We start from the raw sequence: 21,900 nt of genomic DNA, 5'->3' as shown, positions 1-21,900 counted from the left end.
TGTGTCTGATATGAGGAAAATGGTTTAGAGTAATTACCGGCAGGAGGATCGCTGGGTGGTAGCTGAGTGAGAGGGTTCAGATTAGCGATTACGAGTATGAAGTAGATGTGATAGATTGTAACTCTTCTCGCTTGATTAATTCATCTCAAGAGGTCCTCTTTATATAGAGAGGCCTAAATATTCAAAAACTAATACTTATCTCTAATCATCCTTACATGCATACATGCATGCGCCACTCTGGAGCCAAAAACTAATTACGGGTAATGCAGGTTGTAGTCCCTTGTTCTATATATAACTCGCCAACTCTACTAATTCATGTATCAGTATATGCATATATGTAGTCCATTCCCAGCACATGTGTTCGGAAGACTGGACACTTCTTGTAATTACTCGAAATTTTCTTTTCATAAAAAGTTCCTTCGAAGAGATTGCAAAGTTTAACGAGCATGGCCCTTTTACATCTATTTACAGCGTGTTTTCTTTTGGTTTCACCACATTTTTAGGTTCACATTTTTTACAGGTTGTGTATAGTATAGGAGGCATTGATGATGAAACATGAATGTCCATTGTTCTTGTCCGCTCCTGATCTCAGTAGACCTGTGTGATGTGCTCTTGATCCTTTCTCTTTTTTTTGTTAAATGAATCTCCGACTGAGGAGGACATGTTCTTTAATTAGGTTGCAATCGTGAAACTTCTTTTGGGTTTTCTTATTTACAATACGAAGGTTCCAAATTGTTTGATCCTGGAAATAAGTTACCAAATTTCTGTGTGCAGCGAGCGGGAGCCGGGGTCATCCCTCTCACCACCAGTCGAACATACTACTTCAGCCACCATGTCGAGCGGTATAAAAGTTTCTCTGTTTCATAGAGCAACACCACGAGATTGTGACCCCTCTTGCTGCTGGTGCATGTTGCTGCCCTCCTTTTCCCTCTGATTTGACTTGCTTTACATTGTGTGAAGCTGTTTACTTTCAACTTTACAAAGCTATATCAAGTTCGCAACTGTACTTGGCTACACCTGTAACATGATGCATTTCTCTTCCAGTTTATTGAATATATTTTTAATGATTGAATGTTCTATTTGGTACTGTCCTATCACTCATTTAACTATCTTAATTTGTTCACAAAACTCCTTCTGTAGCTAAGATTTCTTTGTGCAACACATACTAATTATTGGTCTTATTCTTAAATCTTATTTCACGTTATTCAGCTGCAGGCTGGGTTAAGATTGTTTTTGTGCCAGAAACAGACTAGGCAATGCTCTAACCTTGGCAGCAAAAATTGTCTAAATTTCATAAATAAGGTCGTGGAATATCTTCGAATATTTTCATTTAAATATCTTGAGTTGACCTGTATGGGTTGCTTCTGTGCACACTTTCTTTGATATGAATTTCTAGGAGAGAAATTCTTTCATGGCAATGATGTATTATCGATATTTACTCTGTTTCTTAGGCCTATAAGTTTCTTTTTGTGGGATGCAATTACGGTACCATATGAATTTGATCCTTGAGTTGCATATTATTGCCCTTTTGGACATAGACATGTGCCATGTAGTATAACATTTAGAAAGAATGTCTTGGAAATTGCAAGTAGATGATTACGGTTACCCTGTAACTTTAGGAGTAAGATATATATGGTGATAGAATCTAGAGATGCTTGCTAATCTGTAACAATAAGATCCAGTCACGTGCAATATGTTTTATTCACAGAAATAGGGAATCAATCTGACTGAAAGTAATCATCTTATGGCGTGGCATGAAGAGGTAGTTCACTAACCTCTGCTAGGTGCTCCATCCTTTGTCACTCTGATTTGATTTCCTAATATCTTGCTTCTTTGAACAGATGTGTGCAGATCTGAGAAAGAAGAGGAATAATCCAGCAGAAGAATTTGGTGAATAAGAACAACTTGGCATTTCTCTCTTGTGAACACAGTCGTGCCTGCCTTTTGATTTTATTATTTGTGCTAATGCAAACATGAATTCTCTGTAGTTCTTGACGTAGCACCGCTAATTACTCAATCTGCAATACATGATTATTTCTGGGAGAAGTTTAGTGCATGAATTAGCATTCTGTAAAGTCCGTCTAAGCTCCTGTCTCTAGGCCAGGATAGATTTCTCATTATCTTTTTTGGGACTGTTTGAACACTGAACAACATTGCCAGGTCAACCATTTCTTATGTCTTTGTCATATCTGTAGGTATTGTGGTATCTCAGTTTTGTCACCAGCCTCTTTCACCGACCCGTAAACTATCTGTCTCGAGGTCTCCCCAACTGTATTTGGGTTTAGAAAAACAAATAACTATTTTTTGGACTTATTTTCGCATCAGCTACTTTGTAGGTATTATGTGCGTTGTTAGGGATCTGATATCATGTAGTGCTAGGGATTTCAGAAGGTCTGGTCAGTCCATTGTTCTTGCCATGTATTACTTTTTCTCGTCAGTGCTCTTGACATCGGTTACTTTTTCTCATTACTGTGATCGTCAGTGCTCTTGACATCGGTTGTTCTTGCTTTATGGTTGCCTTCCCAGTGCACTTTTATTAGTTCTAACATATTAATTTTAATATGCTTGATTGACCATATTATATATTTCACTTAACCGGGGTGGTTGGTCGAAGTGTTGGTTAAAACATTTTGGTTAAAACATTGTCTCTAATTATCAAGTTTATATAGTTGAATCTTCTTGATTGACTATTTTGTACAGTATTAATTCTTAAAACTGGATCTCTTAAAATTAGTTAAATTTAATTAGTTGTTTCACTGTTTTCAAATAAGTAGTTTCAGCCTTCACTGTGTCCTGAAGCTTATTCTTACTGCCTTTTTATAATTGCTTTATGCTTTAACAAGCTTAAATGTAACTATTGGCATATAATCTCATTGCTTAAAATCTTAGTTGAGAATGTATTAAAAGGTATAAGATCTAGAGTTTACACTATATTTCATCCAGCGGTATTCCCAGTAACTGAATGTTAAGAGCACCGATGATCATAGGTTGTACATTCTGTTACTGGGAAATGCTTTTATCTTGCAGGCCAGTTTTACATTTACGTTTTCAATAATGAGATGACTACGAACAAAGTATCAAATTTTTTGCCTTGGCATTACTGCCGTTGTGTACAGATGGTTACTGAAAGAAGTAGGATTCAAGCAGCATACCTTCACTTGATAGATGCTTTAACCGCAAGAACTGTTGTTATTTTCTTTTCCTTTCCTGCAATGATGGTAGTTCTCCTTTGATTCTAGAAGCTGCAAAGGAGTGAAGGGTAGAGATTTCCATTGTCGTTGAATTGGTGGGATTGTCACCAAGTTAGTGTTGCAGATTGTTTCTATTTTAGAGCCAGAGGCCAAATCATGTTGTTCATTGTAAATCTTGAAAAACTTGTTTACTGTCACTTCTATATTTATTATAAACTTTCGTTCCAGGTGTGGTACTTACCAATCTTGGTTTGCCCTTCCATTGCAGCAGACCAATACGTCCTTGTTTCTTCAAAAAAAAAATCTCATTTCATGTTTGCACCTCTATTATAGTAGAACATGTCATAAACATGGCGTTGGGCATTATTTGTCAAGTTCCCTTCAAAAAAGAAGAGACGGCTATACAGAGTGGCTCCATCACTGAAGAGATGACAAACGTTGTGCAATGCATTGTTTGTTCAGCTCATTTCGAAAATTAAGATATCACAATGCATGTGACCTATAAAGAGGTTGTGAAGGACAAAATGCTATGGATCCAGAGGAGTGGAAGGGAGAGTTTACCAACAATGTACCAAGGACAAGCACGACTTTGGATTTCTAAGTTCCAGCTAACTTAGCAAAATTGTGTAGATAGAATGCTGGCATTTTGAAAACTCTATTACATAGTTTGTGGCTATGTTTCTTTCAATTTTCATTTTTAAAGGATCCTTATTATTGTCAAATTTTCAAGTATTTGTTTTCAAATAACTCTTGGTTTGAAATGAAATTTTATGCCATTTGACGCGACGGGTAATGCTATTATACATTTTATTGTAGACAACAAACCTTCCATTCTTATTGTAGACTGCAAGCCTTCATTCTTTCTTTATTAAGGTGTTTTTTTTGTTACCTTATGTGCTTGTCCACAATTAAACCAACTAAAGCATGTATTTTCTTTTCAATGTGTACATGGATTCAGCGGTTCTCTGCGCCATTTAGCCCAATGGGTGGCATATGGACCTCTCACATGCTTATGCATCCAAAAGCACAACACAAAGAGGTTTGTTTTTCTCGTGCAAATGGAAAATAGTGCAAATGGTGTTAAAAAAATATCCTTAATTGGTCTTTACATCTTATACAAATATGTTTTTTTAACTCAGAATTCTCATCGTGATAACCATATTTTCGGCTAAAACAAGGCTTCCTTAGCTGGTTCGTACATGTGATACAAATACACTTTTATTTTAAACTCGAATTTCACAATGATAAAACATATTTTTGATATGGCATGGTTTAAAATAGGCTTTCTACTATCAATGTCTGCAAAAAGAAATTATTTTCATCGATAACATGGTTTTAGCGGGCCTCTGCGCCATTTGGCGCAACGGGTCAACTAGTTTATATAAACATGGCGTTTTTCAAACAATGTTAACATCATGTTGGAAGTTTTAATCATTGTCGAAACTGGAACTACCAGCCAGTTAACATCATGCCGATCAACATTCATGCATAGCACATCTACATATGATGCACAGTCAAAAAAATATACTATTTTCAAAATGCCCACACAATGTCGAGTGTGCGAAAAACAGAGAAAACGAGGGACGAAGTTTTGGCAAGTGTTGGACTTGGTGTGCGTAGATGACAATTGGGACCCACATGTCAATAAAGGCAGAGGAAAAAAATTGGGGATATTTTCTCTGCACAGGTGGAATCGAACCCGAGCGAAACAGTTGTCGGGTAGTGTCACTCGGCCACTAGGCTAGTTCAGTTGTTTCGTTACTAATAAGGCACTTCCTCAGATGGTCGGATCTCCTCCTGCACCTTTGTGCGCTCGCCGCGACACCGCTGTCTGTTATTGTGAACATGCTGAACAAACGAGAGGAATCTGGAGAGAACCGCACATGGAGAGGCGGATAGTCGGGACCCACCAGGTCTATGGCCGTACGCAAGCAAGTGCCTCATCGAAAAAAATATTTTCTCCTAATGCTATACTGACGTTGGGGCCCATGAGTTTGTCAACATAGTTAAATTTTTTAGGTGCTTCAACGTAGTTGCTATAGGAGATAAATTTACAACGAAGCCGGGGAGCTGGCAGGTGTCATTTATTATCACTGGGGCAGCAAGTATCAGCTAGGTTTTGGGCTGCCCCGTCTAGGCTTTCTTTTTTAACATGCGCAGTCCACGACCTCGGATGGGAGGTCCATAGGTCTGTTTGTATTTTCTTGAGGGCCGTCATGTGTAGACCGGCCTATGGACTTCCCATCTGAGGTTTTATTTTTCTTGAAATATCGGCAATCCAACTTATATTTTTTTTGAAGAAAACGCAGAGGCCTGTTCTATTTTTCTATATAAGAATAGGAACGCCTGGTCCAACTTATGTTTCCTTTCTAACCATATTATATATATCTAAATTATTTTATATGTTATTATATATTATTGTTATTGTCATCATATATTTAACATATACTTACATATGTAAGAAAACAATATCCCATATCTTATTAACTTATAAAAATAATTTCTTAACAATAAAATCCTGAATTTTTTTGGCAACGAAAATCCTGATGATTGTGCACAAAAGCTTGGTAAGATTTAAGGACCAATGTAATAATAAATCACTTATTATTAAATTTATATATAACAAAATGTTCATCCCCTGTTTAATTTTTGATAACATTGCTGCGCCCACCCCAACATTATAATTAGAATCAGCCCAGCAAAATCATGTATTTCGAGAAAGTGCAAATGGCCTGTAATTTTTTAGGAAACACATAAATGGGCCGCATGGACGCTACATTATTTGTTCACCCATCCCAGCTAATGGACTGTAATTCAAAAAAAAAGACATCAAATTGACTGTAAATTCTACCCCGCAAAAAAAAGACTGTAAATTCTGAAAAAATGGGTTGAATGCGTGCCACATTTTTGGAGGTTGACATGTGGGCCAATAGGTCGAAGCCAATGCAAGTTATTGTCAACTTAGTCAACAAATGAATCTGACATCGCTAGCCGTTGGATTTACATCCAACGACCGGCATCCATCTTCAATCTCTTGTCTTCTTCCTCCAGTACCGCCGGGACCACCTGCTCTCGCCTCCTGCTGCTAGTAGCTCTACTTAGCACACTTCGCTGTGAAGCGCTACTCCACCATTGGCCAGGCCATCCCTCCACCCCTCCACACCTCCTGTTCTTCTTCACCGACTCCTGAACCACACCGCACCAGAACCAGTTAACCCTCGTACACCTCTCCGTCTGCGACTCTACTCCCGCGTCTTCCCATCTCTGGCTCGTTGCTGTCCGGGGCCTCGCCGTCGTCCACCACCTTGGATGCGCTCGGCGCGGAGTGGCCAACGTTGTCAATGAACGACACCATCGAAAGTAGACTATGCGTGGAGAGGCTGACACCTGGGTCCACGGCCGCACGCAAGGAAATGCCTCGTTATTACGCCAAAATAATGATTTCTCCACCTGACAGTTGGGACCCACTGGAAGGGCCTGTGTATTTCGAGAAAAAAACATTCTCATCACTGACAGGTCGGACCCACCGGCTATATCTTCGCACGCAAGGAAGTGCCTCCTTATTACGCACAAAAAAAATGAATACCCCCTGCTAGCTGGGACCCACAATAGTGGGAGGCTAACTCGTGGGCCAACTAAGTTGACGGGGACGGAGGGCTTTGTCAACTTAGTCAATATGAACGATTCTAGCTCCAGTGACCGTATGATGTCCATCCAACAGCCGTAGTGCTTCTTCAACCTCTGGTCTTCTTGCTCCAGCCGCCCAAACCAGCGCCGGTCGTGCCTCGTGCTCCTGCCTCCCGTGACCGGTTGCGATGCCGCGGAGGCCTCACCGCCCCCTACTACTCCCACCGCTGGCCAGGCCATCCCTCTACTCACCCACACCCCCTGTTATTCTGTGGCGACGGCAGCCTCACACCGCAGCGAACCAGTGAACCCTCATACTCCTCTACGCGTGGGCATCCACTGCCGCGTCTTCCTCGGCTCCGCGTCGTCCCCTTCCTAGGCATGGTCAACGTGGTCAAGGAACGGCTTCCATCGGACGTGGACTGTACGTGGAGAGGCTGACAGCTGGGTCCACGGCCGCAGCAAGGAAGTGCCTCCTTATTACACGGAAAATAATGATTCCTCCACCTGACAGCAGGGACCCACCAGACGGGCAACCGTATTTCGCGAAAAAAACGTTTCCCCCTGACTGCTGGGACCTACCAGCTACATCTTCGCGCGCAAGGAAGCGCGTCCGGGCAAAAAAATGATTCGCCCCCTGACTGCTGGGACCCACCAGCTACATCTTCGCACGCAAGGAAGTGCCTGAGAGTTTGGACCCACCTGGTCGAAGTGTACATAGCGTTGTCATTCTGGTCGCAAACGTGTACGTACATACTAGTCGATGTAGAGGCGTGCACGTGTCGTAGTAGAGGCGCACATGTAGCATGTACACCTACGTACATCGGCCAGTGTGCAAGAAAGAAAATACGGCCACGTACGTAAATACGGGCGGGGTCTCGAACGCCTACTCGCGCATACGTATGGCCAGGGCTCATGTACATGGCTGGGTCGGAACGGAGAAACATCGTCGTCGTCGCCCGCAAAAAAAGCAGCAACATCATCGTCGTGTTCATGGGGAGGCAACGGAATGCATCGTGTTCATCAGGAGGCATCGGAACGCGTGGGAGCCAACCGGCTTGGACGGAACAACCGATGGAAACGAGGCCTGGCGTACCGCAGAACGGAGGAAACGGCCTTGTGTTCGACCGGCCATGTTCGAAATAGGATCCTGTTCATCGGGAGGGGTCTGGCGTACCGCAAAATGGAGGAAACAGACTTGTGTTGGACCTCCTACGGTCGAAACGGGGTCCCGTTGATCGGGAGGGCTGTGGCGTACCGCAAAACGGAGGAAACGGACTTGTGTTGGAGCGCTACGGTCGAAACGGGGGTCCTGTTCATCGGGAGGGGTGTGGCGTACCGCAAAACGGGACTCCACGGGATACTATTCATCTCCACCGTCGACCCCCTCCAGCCTCCACGGGCTACTGTTCATCCACCGTCGACCTCCTCCAGCCTCCACCTGCGACTATTCATCCACGGGCTCCTGTTCATCCAGCCTCCACCGCGCGCTACTCCACCAGCTACTGTTCAACCAGCCCTCTCCATGGGCTCCTGTTCAACCACCCCTCCACGGGATACTGTTCATCCAGCCCTCCATCATCTACTGTTCATCCAGCCCTCCACGGGGTCGTTCTATTCATCCAGCCCTCCACGGGGTCATGTTCATCCAGTCCCAACCGGCTCGATCGATCGGGGTCCTGTTCATCCAAAGGCAACACCACGGGGTTCTGTTCATCCACCCCCAGCGGGAACTGTTCATCCAAACCCCCCAGCAACGCTCACTGTTCATCCAGAGGCAGCATCGATCGGCTTCAGTTACCAGCAGTAGCAAAGGAATCGCTCGATCGGGTTCAGTTAACAGCCTTCGATCGATCGCTCGGGTTCAGTAACGCGTAGCCTGCAGTGCAATCGCTCGGGTTCAGTAGGCGAACGCCTCACTCGGGTTCAGTTAGAGCCCAACGCCTCGCACCCATGTGTGTGCGTGTACGAGAGAAACGCGCAAACCTCCGTGCATCGCTCGGCCCCGAGCACCCACCGTAACCAGGAACACCCCGATATTTTCCTCGCCCTCGCTTCTACCATGGTTTTTTCCGTCATGGACGGCCCAAAGAATGTCATGCAGCTGCATCTCCGGCCCGCCTAGGACGAAAAGCCCATTTTCTGTCATGATTTTTTGTCATAGAAGTAGGAGCCCACCACATCTATGATGATACCGGGTTTTGTCACAATTATCGTCATAGAAGTGTCATAAGTATGACAGAAAAAATTTGTTCGGCCCAAAATGTCATGGATGTGTTTTTTTTGTAGTGGATATGCCCTCCTGGCACACACGCTCGGCAAAATGAGGTCGTGTGCGACCAGCGAGTGCTCAAATACGGAAATATGTATAGTGGAGCTAAAAATACAATTATACAGGTGAAATTGTTTCCGATCGCAAGTACATCCCACATAGTCAGTCCCCGCTAAACGTTTCCGTTCGTATGTACATCCCACACAGTCGCTCCAAGGAAAACGTTTTCGTTCACAGGTACATCACACACAATTTTTCCCGTTAAATCGTTTGTGATAGCATTGCCATTGCACACGATATTAACAATTTTATCGTTTGCGTTATTGAATGCATCACACACGGTCCGTAGAAGAAACTGCGTGGCAAAGTTTGTCCATCACACATAGTTTTTTATGTGGTAAACGTGTGCGCAAGGTGGCCTAAGGCAAACCGTTTTCAAGAGAAAGTCATGTGTGATTGTTCATTGATCCAACACGGTTTATTCCTAGAAACTGTGTGCGTTGCCTGAGGTCATCGCCCACGGTATTTTTTCAATAACCGTTTGCAATAGCAAAACCCACTTGGCAGGCTAATTGCCCTATTATTAATAATCCATTTATTAATCTAATTGACATTCATATTAAGCACATGATATATTTCATTTCCATATTAAGCAGAATTTCATAATTGAAATACATCAGAGTACAACATGATATAGCTTCAGCACTAAGCTACCCCATTACACAACTGCACCAGCACCAAGTTTCACATGCAACATGTAGAACCTTCCGAAATTAGCACCATAGACGGTATATAGGCAGATGCATCTCATCTGGAAAACTGTTGAAGCGGAAGGCGAATATTGATCCTTCATTCATGTTGAAGGTCTTTGCAACTTTAGGCCAGTGCCTGTGGATGATTGACCGTCCATCCTTCGTCCTCTTCAGAAACACTTCAATATTGAACCATGGGCGTTGTATGAAAACCTTCCTCGCCTCCTGACCATAGAGGTGGTTTGAGAGGTAATCATCAGTGAACTCATTTAGAAAGGCCTGAAAACAAGGATGTGCATAAATATCTTCTCTATGTTGGAAATGGGGCAAAGGAATAAAAAAGGAAAGGTATAATAGTTAGTACCATCTTGTAGTGAACTGATGTCTTCTTCATTGTGCACACAAAGATCTTTTTGTTTTTTGTCGCTAATTTCGTTATCCTAACAATCTTTCTGAGTTTCTTGACTTGATTGATATTCATGGACAACTCATTTCCCCATATGCAAAATGGGTCGAACAGTGGGTCAAAACCTCTGACAGCAGAACCTACATGTGCAAGACCAAATTGTTAAAAAAACTAAATATTAGAATGGTTCCTGCAATTGCACAATAATGTGCTATTAGACAACGGACCATGCATGTGCAGTTAACTAAACACCACAACAAATGAACCAAACGTTAACTGAGCACCACATTGCACAAGATAACGTACTCCTAATAGAAGATCAGACAGTTAACCAAACCAAGCATGCTTAACAACTTCGAAATATAGCAATTGTATTTGTTTCTCATGTATTTAGTACAGCCAAATTTGATTTATTTCTCACATGGTATACAATAACAGAACGCAGCCACAACAGTTGAACATCGCATTGCAGAATTGAACCTTGCATGTAAACACCACAAGAAATGAACCAAATGTTAACTGAGCACCACATTGCACAATATAACATACTCCTAATAGAAGATCAGATAGTTAACCAAACCAAGCATGCCTAACAACTTGGAAATATAGCAATTGTATTTGTTTCTCATGTATTTAATACAGCCAAATTCTATTTATTTCTCACATGGTATACAATAACAGAATGTAGCCACAATAATTGAACATCGCATTGCAGAATTGAACCAAACAGTTAACTAAACACCACAAGAAATGAACCACACGTTAACTGAGCACCACATTGCACAATATAACATACTCCTAATAGAAGATCAGACAGTTAACCAAACCAAGCATGCTTAACAACTTGGAACTATAGCAATTGTATTTGTTTATCATGTATTTAGTACAACCAAATTCGATTTATTTCTCACATGGTATAAAATAACAAAATGCACACACAACAATTGAACATCGCATTGCAGAATTGAACCAAATAGTTCAATAAACACCACAATAAATGAACCAAACATTAACTAAGCACCACATTGCACAATATAACACACTCCTAACAGAAGATTGGACAGTTAACCAAACCAAGCCTGCTAGACAACTTGGAAAATTATACCCTGAAGAATTGAACATCACATTCGTAGAATTGAACCAAACAGTTAACTTAACACCAGATTGCACGACATATAGAACATATACTCTAGAGTAGAAGATTGCATGGTAAAAGTAGATAGCACAATTCACTAGAATTTGTTAAGGAAATGCAGCAGCTAGCAAACTGAACATGGGTCCTTATAGTGAGCTAATAAGACAAGCTACTCCTCATTGTCGGAGATATCGATGACGATTGGCTCCTTGGACATGGAAGAGGGCGAGGCCTCGGCTTCGTGGGTGCCCTCGTCGTAGTGGTGAGTTGACTGAGCCGCTCCGGGCACCAACCTGCTGGCTCTCGAGATGAGGTAAGCACGTGCACGCTGAGAAAACACCTCGTAGTCTTCGTCGAAGGCACTGACGATGGCCTCGAGAAAATGCCACGAACTATCGCTTAAAGCAGCCAACCGCGTCGCGGCGTCGGCGCGCGAGGCGTTGACAGTGGCCTCGATGGCAAGGTGCTCCTCCAAGATCTGGGGGTCGGCACGAATGGCAATCATCGCGACCTCATTCACGCGTGCGGTCCTGATTTGCTTCTCCGCTGCCAAATGCTCCTTGAGATCCTGGCTATACTGCGTGCCCCATGGCTTAGGGCGGCGCTTATTTGGTGGAGGGGTCGGTGATTTGGGTGGAAGGTGTCGCGCTCGCGCAGGCGGTCGGGGCATGTGGGATGTGGAAGGAGGAGGAGGATGGGGGTCGAGTGTGGATTACCTGCCTGGATAGGCGAGGCTGAGCAGCATGAAAGAGGCTCGCCGGCGAGGAGGCGGCGCTGCAAGCAAGGAGTGAAGGTTTCAACTTGGAAAGGAAGGCGGAAACAGGGGAAATGTGGCTTTTGGTAAAGAGGAGGGGGCGGGGAGGTAGATATTTCCGCGGAAGCCGAAAATTGGGAATCACTTCAGCAAAAAAACTGGCGTGCAAAGTGTCATCAGACACGGTCCCTTATTCAGAGTGGGCTGTGGATTGTAGCCGTCGCACCTTCTCGCGTAAGACGTATGCGTACTATAATCTGACGGTGCTCCAAGATATTTTGTGATGCATCTCACACGGTTGGTGATAATAAACTATGTGGGATCTACTTGATTTTTCGTCTTGATTTGTATTACATAATGGGGTCACAACGGCAATGGATGGTGCTTGAATTGCTAGACCTTTTATCTGCAGTGAACATGCAACTATATGTGTGTTGTAAAAAAATTGGAATTATTCAGGGTTCGTTTGGAAATTTTATACATTAAATTGATTTTCTAGCCATTTCAGGTGCACAATTCAAAATTAAAGCACATGCACATGGTCCGGTGCACCAACATGGGTTGTAAAATCATATATGTGTCCATTGGTTTATGCTTATGTCCCGTGTAAGAAATGGGGATGAATTTCGAACACCACGGCATCGTGGTTCTCCGGCAAATGTTGAGGTACTTGCTTTTGTAATTCTAGTAAATCCAAAACCTGTCTAAAATTCATGAACCTTGGCATGCTATCATGGAATGGCATCAACATGCTGGGGTAAAAAATATTGTACCATTTGGGCAGATTGTGGTATAAGCTTCTCACAAACCAGAGCTTCTCACAAGAAAGCTTCATGGTTCTGTTTGGGAAACGTGTCACCTATGTGGACAAAACGATATTCGTCGCCTCTTCTTTATTTCAATTTTTTCCTGGTGTAAACATGGAACAACAGGAGTGTCATGCTAAATTTTGGATTTTTTCAGGGATCGTTTGGACATTTTCATACGTTAATTGATTTTTGTAGGCATTTATGTGCATAATTCAAAATTGAACTACATGTGCGTGCTCCGTCCATAAAAACGGGTTGCAAAATCAAATTTTGTCCTTGGTTGCAAGATTAGGTCACATGCAAGGAATGAGAACGAATGTCAAACACCTTAACACTGTCGCTCGACCGCTAACATTGAGATACATGGTCTTAAAATTCTAGTAATCGAAAACTCGTTTGAAATTCATGAAACTTGACATGATATGATGGAACGGCAGCGACATGCCGTGGTAAAAATATCCTCACAGTTGGGGCAGGTGTGGGTATAAGCTTCTCGCAAACCAGAGCTTCTCAACAAGCCTGATGGTTTCGGTAGGGTACGTGCCACCTTGGGGGACGAAACGATATTTGGTGCCTCTTATTGCTTTCAAAATTTTCTCGTGTCAACATAGAACAACAGGAGTGTCGTGTTAGATTTTGGATTTTTTTGGGGGATCGTTTGGACATTTTTATACATTAATTGAGTTTTCTAGGCATTTACATGCATAATTCAAAATTGAACTACATGCACGTGCTCCGTCCATAAAGACGGGTTGTAAAATCAAATTGTCCTCGGTTTCATGCTTAGGTCCCATGCAAGAAATGGGAATGAATGTCAAACACCCTGCCATGGTCACTCGGCCACAAACATGAGATACCTTGTTTTTAAATTCTAGTAAATCCAAAGCTCGTCTGAAATCCATGAAACTTGGCATGCTATCATCGAGCGGCATTAACATGTCGCGGTAAATTTTTTGTCCCATTTGGGACAGGTTTGCGGATATGCTTCTCACAAACCAGAGCTTCTCACAACAAGCCTGATGGTTTTGGTAGGGATCGTCCCACCTTTGGGGATGAAACGATATCCATTGCCTCTTATGGCTTTCAAAAAAATCTCGCATCAACATAGACCAACAGGAGTGTTGTGTCAATTTTTGGGATTTTTCGGGGTTCGTTTGGACATTTTTATGCATTAATTGATTTTTCAATGCATTTGTGTGCATAATTCAAATTTGAACTACATGCACATGCTCTAATGCATATAAATTTGTTGAAGAAACAAATTTTTGCCCTTGGTTGCATGCTCAGGTCCCATGTAAGAAATGGGATTGAATGTCAAACACCCTGCCACGGTCACTCGGCCGCAAACATTGAGATAACTGGTTTTTAAATACTAGTAAATCCAAAGCTCGTCTGAAATTCATGAAACTTGGCATGCTATCATGGAGCGGCATCAACATGCCGTGGTAAATTTTTTATCTCATTTGGGGCAGGTTTGGGGATATGCTTCTCACAAACCAGAGCTTCTCACAACAAGCCTGATGGTTTCAGTAAGGACCGTCCCACCTTTGGGGACGAAACGATATCCATTGCCTCTTATTGCTTTCAAAAAATTTCTCATGTCAACATAGAACAACAGGAGTGTTGTGTCAATTTTTGGGATTTTTCGGGGTTCGTTTGGACATTTTTATGCATTAATTGAGTTTTCAATGCATTTATGTGCATAATTCAAATTTGAACTACATGCACATGCTCTAATGCATATAAATTTGTTGAAAAATCAAATTTGTGCCCTTGGTTGCATGCTTAGGTCCCATGCAAGAAATGGGAATGAATGTCAAACACCCTGCCACGGTCACTCGGCCGCAAACATTGAGATACCTAGTTTTTAAATTCTAGTAAATCCAAAGCTCGTTTGAAATTCATGAAACTTGGCATGCTATCATGGAGAGGCATCAACATGTCGTGGTAAATTTTTTGTCCAGTTTGGGGGCAGGTTTGGGGATATGCTTCTCACAAACCAAAGCTTCTCACAACAAGCCTGATGGTTTCGGTAGGGACCGTCCTAGCTTTGGGGACGAAACGATATTCTCGTGTCAACATAGAACAACAGGAGTGTTGTGTCAATTTTTGGGATTTTTTGGGGTTCGTTTGGATATTTTTATGCATTAATTGAGTTTTCAATACATTTATGTGCATAATTCAAATTTGAACTACATGCACATGCTCTAATGCATATAAATTGGTTGAAAATCAAATATGTTTCCTTGGGTGCATGCTTAGGTCCCATGCAAGAAATGGGAATGAATTTCAAACACCAGGGCACCGTTGATTGCCGGAAAAATGTTGAGATACTTTATTTTTAAATTATAGTAAATCCAAAACTCGTCTGAAATTCATGAAACTACGCATGCTATCATGGAATGGCACCCGACATGCTGCGGTATTTTTCGTGTCCATTTTGAGAGAAGGCGCACTCGAATAACAGCCAACAAAGGCATTTTGAAAAAATAGTTGCCACTTTAATATCTCAAATGTTTCTATAATTCAAATCGTGTGCGTTCTGTTAACCATTCACGTGACTCCACGTGTCTTCGTTTTAATGGCTATAGGAGGTGCCGTGTGGACTGTTGCCTGACCTTGACTGAACGGGAGGCGTGCGAGCGGAGTCCGGTGCGCAGGCTGACCGAGAGGCGTGCAAGCTATCCTCTAATGCGCAGGCTCATCAGGAAGCGTGCGAGTTGTCTGCTGCGCAGGATCCCTGAGAAGCGAGCCCTTTGACCTCCAAGTGAAAGTCCGTTATATCGACTAGAGGGGGGGTGAATAGGCGATTTTTATGAATTCTTCACTGAGGAATTTGCAGGTGAGGAAATTCCTTAGCGAAGAACTTCTAGCAGAGGAATAAGTACTCAAAAGTAAACATAACAGAGCACAAGCATCGTCATTATGATGAAATGAAGACAAGCACAGAGTACAGAAAGCGTAAACACAGGATAACACAGGATGAAGACAAAAAGACTGAAGAAATTGAACTGAGGAAATTGAGAAAGTCTTCAGTCAAAGTCTTCAAACACAGATACGAACAAGCACTCAACACAGTTATGAGGAAATGAAAGAGTTGAGGAAATAGAACCAGTGAGCTTGGTGAAGACAATGATTTGGTAGACCAGTTCCAACTGCTATCTCAGTTGTACGTCTAGTTGGAGCGGCTAGGTATTTAAACCTGAGGACACACAGTCTCGGACACACAGTCCTCACCGTATTCTCCTTGAGCTAAGGTCACACAGACCTTGCCCAATCACTCGTGGTAATTCTTGAGGCCACTTCCGAACCTTCACAAACTTGGTCACTCGGCGATACACAATTCCTCTTGGATGCTCTAGACCTTGACGCCTAACCGTATGGAAGAAGCACAGTCTTCAAAGGTAACAAGCGTCGGATCCACACAGGATCAATCTCTTCAGTGATGCTCGATCACTTGGGGTTTGTAGGTGTTTGGGTTTGGGTTTTCCTCACTTGATGATTTTCGCTCAAAGTCCTCGGAGGATGGGATGCTCTCAAATGACAAGTGTCAGTTTCTCTCGGAGCAGCCAACCAGCTAGTGGTTGTAGGGGGCGGCTATTTATAGCCTAGGGAGCAGCCCGACATGATAAGACATAAATGCCCTTCAATGATATGACCATTAGGTGGGTAGATATTTTGGGACAGCTGGCGCACAGCACAGCAACGGTCGGAAATTTGAGTATCAAATTCCTCAGGGCTATCATGTTCCTCACTGTGTAGGTAATCCGCACTGGCGAATTCCTAACTCCTTAGTCAGAACAAATTCCTCAGAGACCAGAAGAACTTCGTCTCTGTCACTGAAGAATATGACTGAACTGTATGAGATTTCCAATGGCTTCACTCGAAGGGATTGGTAGGTGTAGGATTTTGAGTTGAGCATCACATGAAAATTTTTCCTTAGTATTTCCTCGACCCCCTTTAATAGTACGATGTTTCCTATGACTAAAGAAAGAGAAAATGAAACTATGAAAACAAAAGTCTTCATGCTTCATGTTCCTCGGATGAATACCAAGTCTTCAAGATTGCACCAATTTCTTCACTTTCAAAGTCTTCAGAAATCCAAAGTCTTCAGTCAAAGAACTTCATTTTTAGGGGTCGACTTTCTCTGTAAATATCAAACTCCTCATAGACTTATAGACCTGTGTAAACTCAAAAACACATTAGTCCCTTAACCTATAAGTCTTCAATACACCAAAATCACTAAGGGGCACTAGATGCACTTACAATCTCCCCCTTTTTGGTGATTGATGACAATATAGGTTAAGTTTTCAATGGGGATAAACATATGAAGTGTAAATACTGATATTGAGGAATTTGATTGCAAGATATAGAAGAACTCCCCCTGAAGATGTGCATGATGAAGAATTTGCTTTTGAAGCATTGCACAATTGAAGAGTAGAATCATGGAGATCTCCCCCTATATCTTGTAATTCATACACGCATTTGACATATCAGAATGAGGAATTTGAAATGCATGATGAAATATGGTGACTAATGTAATTCGGCATGCATGAATTAACATATATGAGGAATAAGCATGCAGAAAAACACATCAAACGTATCAGAGCACCATCGGGTTTAAGTTTACAACTCGATCCAATAAAGTTTCAGAAGAACGAGAGTTGTAACTTAGCAAAGAAATGCCCATATAGATAGACCCGCTTGAAGACTAACTCAAAATTCTCCCCCTCTGTCATCGAATGACCAAAAGGATCGAAAATGAGGACTAACGCCCCTAAAGAATATCAAGTTGATGAAGGAGCGCCAGAGTTGTTGGGGTCGTTTGTCGTGGAAGGGCCTGCTGCAGTGTCGTCCAAGTATTCATGCTCGTCGGTGTCGCGCGATGAAGAATAGGAGCTGGACAACAAAGGAGGAACCTTGACCTTCTTGTATTTCTTTGGTGGAGGTGCAGACCAGTCAAAATCTTCCTTGAGACCCATTTTCTTGAGATCTTCTTCACCATATAGATGGGATAGAATGGCCCAGGTGCGTCCGAAGACTTCATGGAGGTAGTAATGGTTTTTCTTCACTGCATTGTGTGTAGCAGTCATGTTGTGAAGAAATGAACCAAACTGACGCTTAACCCATTTATGGTTTCGATCCACCTTCTGGTGAAGACTAAGCAGAAGCTCACGGTCAGTCATCACACGAGGAGCAGTGGTTTGAGGAGTAGACTTGGGTGCATTGGCAGCAGAGTCATGTGTGGCAGAGTCATCATTGGTGGAATAAGATGCAGCTTTGCGAAACTGACCATCCAATGGACGAATGCCTTCATCAATGACTGCAGGGGCCTTGCCCTTTTCATCAGTTGAAGTAAAGGCCTGCTTGAGGACTTCAATCGGGGGTAGATAGCTAAGGTGATTCTGAAAATCAGCCTTGTAATTGAGTGAAGACCTTGTCCTGAGGAATCTCATAATCCAAGGTGCATAAGGTTTCAGCTCAAACAGAGAAAGTGCAGCATTTGCCAGAGTCCTCATGAAGAAATCATGAAAGTTGATAGGAATGCTATGTATGATGTTGAATAGAAGATTCTTCATGATGCCAACTATTTCCTCATCAGATGAGTCGTGACCTTTGATGGGACTCATTGTCCTCGTCGGAATGCGATGGACAGTCCAAGGCACATATAGTAATTCCTTCATGAGGAATTTGGTTCGTGGGACCTGACCTGGCTTCAAAGGCTTCATCAGAACTTGCATGTAGTGATTTGTAAGCTCAGGTTCACTATAGATGCAACATGTAGCTTCAAGGGGAGGACTGAGTGGTAAAGCACGAAGCAATTCAGTAGTTGGTGCCGTGTAGTGAGTGCTTTCAGACATCCAGTCCAGCACCCATGAATTCACATCTTCAGAATCTCCTGTGATGTGCAGCGTCGCATAAAATTGAAGAATGAGTTCTTCATTCTAATCACAGATGTCAGTGCAGAAATTTAACAGTCCAGCATCGTGAAGAACACTGAGGACTGGCTCGAAGCACGGCAGAGATTCCATATCCATGTGAGGAATGTGCTCATGGTAGAAGATTTTGTCTTTGTTGAACAGCACTAAGGAATAGAAAAATAGCCTGGCTGGCAGTCTAGAAACGCCTTTTCCTAATGCGAGCAGAGTCATAGGGGTTGTAGTCTGTGAAGAATACGTGCTCGCCGAAGAAATCATCAGCCTTGAACTTTTGCTTCCTGGAGAATGGATCCTTTGGCTTGGGTAGAGGAGTGTCAGTGAGTTGCATCACAACCTCAGGAATTGCAATCTCAGGTTCTTCAGCCTGAGGAATTTCTGGTTTCTCTTCAGTGGCAGACTGCGTCTTCAGATGTTCAGCAGCAACAGTTTCTTCAACACTAGTGGCTGAAATTTCTTAACATACAGACGAAGTGGGGTGAGTTTCTTCAGAGCCCATTTGAATAGTTTGTGTAGGGGACTGAGGTATTTGCTGTAAAGGTGTGAACAGTGGAGAGTTGGGATGCTGACTTTCCCAAAATTCATCACTTAGCACAGGTGTGGTACAACCAATGTCCATATCTTCATCTTCCATTTCTTCAACGCCAGCCTCTTCAGCTGGGAACTGAGGCATAGGCGAGGAAACAACTGGTGTTGAAGGGATTTGATCCGCCTCAATTTCTCCATCCATCTTCTCTGACGAAGCAGCAGGAGGATTTTCTTCATCAGATCCGCTAGGGATCACATATTCTTCATCAAAAGGAACAAGGTCCTTTGATGGCATGGTTGAGATCGGAACAGCATCAATGGGATTTGCAAACGAACTTGTCATTGACTTCATTTTCTTCGAAGCTGAAGAATCTGAAGCTGATGCTTTCCTTTTCTTCACAGATGCCCGCTCTGCAGCCTTGGTCTTCTTCACATCTGATGCAGATGGAAGGATCGGAGTTGGTGTAGGCACAGGAGGAGCAGAGGAATCTGGTTGATTTTCTTCAGGAACAACTGATGCAGTTGCCCTGACTTCTTCATTTTCTTTAGGCGCACCACTAGTGGATGCCCTGGCAATTTCTTCAGTGGCTGGAATGCTCATCAGCCCTGGAACTCACATTTTCTTCAGCAGCCTGAAATTCATCAGCGGTGCTGGCATGTTCTTCAGTTGGCTGAGCAGATGCTTCAGCCTGAGGAATTTCATGTTGCGATGGAGCTGCAACATTTGAGGTGAACTTCTCAGTCAGTTTAACAAACCTGACCTTGGCTCCTTTCCAATCAGCATAGTAGGCTTTGAAGTCATCGCTGGATTTTTACAAGTTCATCAGTTGTCACAGTGACAACGTTGTTCTTCAGAAATTTCTCCTTCTTATATTGTGCTTTCTTGATCTGCCTGGCCTTCTCATATTTCCATTTTTCTTCTTGGATGAAATGGGTCAGCATGTGACTTTGGCCAGGAGACAACTCAAAATCAGGCATGGGAGTGTTTGGGTCCTTGTGCCAGAGATCAATATAGTCGAGGATCAACCTTGGATCCAAAAGCAGTGGCACATTTGTGCCTTTGGCTCTAGCGGCCCTGACTTGCCTATCTCTGATGATCTCAGCAAGTTCTTCATCATCAGCTTCGTCTTCCTCAGACGGCACTTGGAAGGCGACCTGCTTCTTCTGAGGACTAGGGCGAGGACCTCGTCTAGCAGTGGCCTTTGTCTTCAGGAGAGAGGGTCCTATTGAAGAATTGGGTGCAGTTGAGGAACTAGCTGAGGCTCCTGAGGCAATAGAGATGCATGTAGTCCTTTGGCATGTGGCAAGATGCACAGGTGCAGAGGAATTTGTCGGAGCAGCTGAGGACTTTGGAGGAGCTGAGGATTTTGGAGGAGCAGGAGCAGCATGAGGAATTGGCCTTGAGGGCTTTGAAGATTCTGGCCATGAGGGCATTGCTGAGGAACTTGGCCTTGAGGGCACTGAAGGTGAAGCACTTGGCTTACGTGCAGGCTTCTTTGCCATAGATTTCTTCGGCTTGACAGAGGCCTTAGTTGCAGCAGCAGCAGCAGAGTCTTCATTGAATTTCCTCACTGTTTCTTTTGCTTGTTTGGCCAACTTGGCCTGGCGCTTGGCCCATTCTTCAGGAAAGTCCTCATCGCACTTGACGCTGGTGGGATCCGCTTCTTGGCCTGGTGCCAATGGAGGTCTTGAGCATGGAGGGGTTACAGCGAATTTCTTCATGTATTTGGGAGTAACATATCTATACTCCCTCCACTCTCTAGCCCATCTCCTCTCTATCTTCTGAATGCGCACCTTGCGCTGATTTTTATCTTCCTCAGGAGGTGTGCAGTACCCAGCATAGATGTCATCAGGGATTTCAAACGTTGTGCTGACCTCTGGCTTCTTTCCTCCTTTCTGTGGCTTCTTACCATCAACAATTTTCTTCAGTTGAGGAATTTGAACAATCGAATTTTCTGAAGAAGTATGCAATTTTTCTTCGAGGAACGCTGCAAATGAGTTAAGTTGATGAGAACCTAGTGATTCAACAGCGGACATGAGTACCTATGAAAGTTGCGAGGAATTTGGAGAGGTCATATGCATTCTCAGAAGGTTTTGTAAAAAGAACAAGTTTGAGGAATTTGACCAGATGAGTCTTGAAGAATTTCACTAAGCGTTCTTTGTCTTAGGTTCCAGAGATGTATAGATCGAAAATCCACACATTTGAGGAATCTTGAAGAAAAATATAGCTTAGAGAAACGAATCAAGAATAGATGACATGCGAGGTGTTTTAGTGTATGAAGATTTGAAGAAAAACACCTTTGAAGATTTTGTAGATAATCATCTGAATCACAGAGGGAAGTAAAAGTATCTTTTAATTACCCTGAACGAAGAACACGGCGAACTGTGAGGTGGAGAAGTGAAGTTCGTCTGTGCAGATCTTCCACGCCCTAACTCGGCGGAGGAAGACGGCTACGGCGGCGGTGTAACGCCCTCGATGCGGCTATAGCT

Source organism: Triticum urartu, chromosome 3A, assembly GCF_056163025.1.
Source record: "Triticum urartu cultivar PI428250 chromosome 3A, HENAU_Tu73, whole genome shotgun sequence".
NCBI classification, from domain to species: domain Eukaryota; kingdom Viridiplantae; phylum Streptophyta; class Magnoliopsida; order Poales; family Poaceae; genus Triticum; species Triticum urartu.
This window is presented reverse-complemented; position numbering follows the sequence as displayed.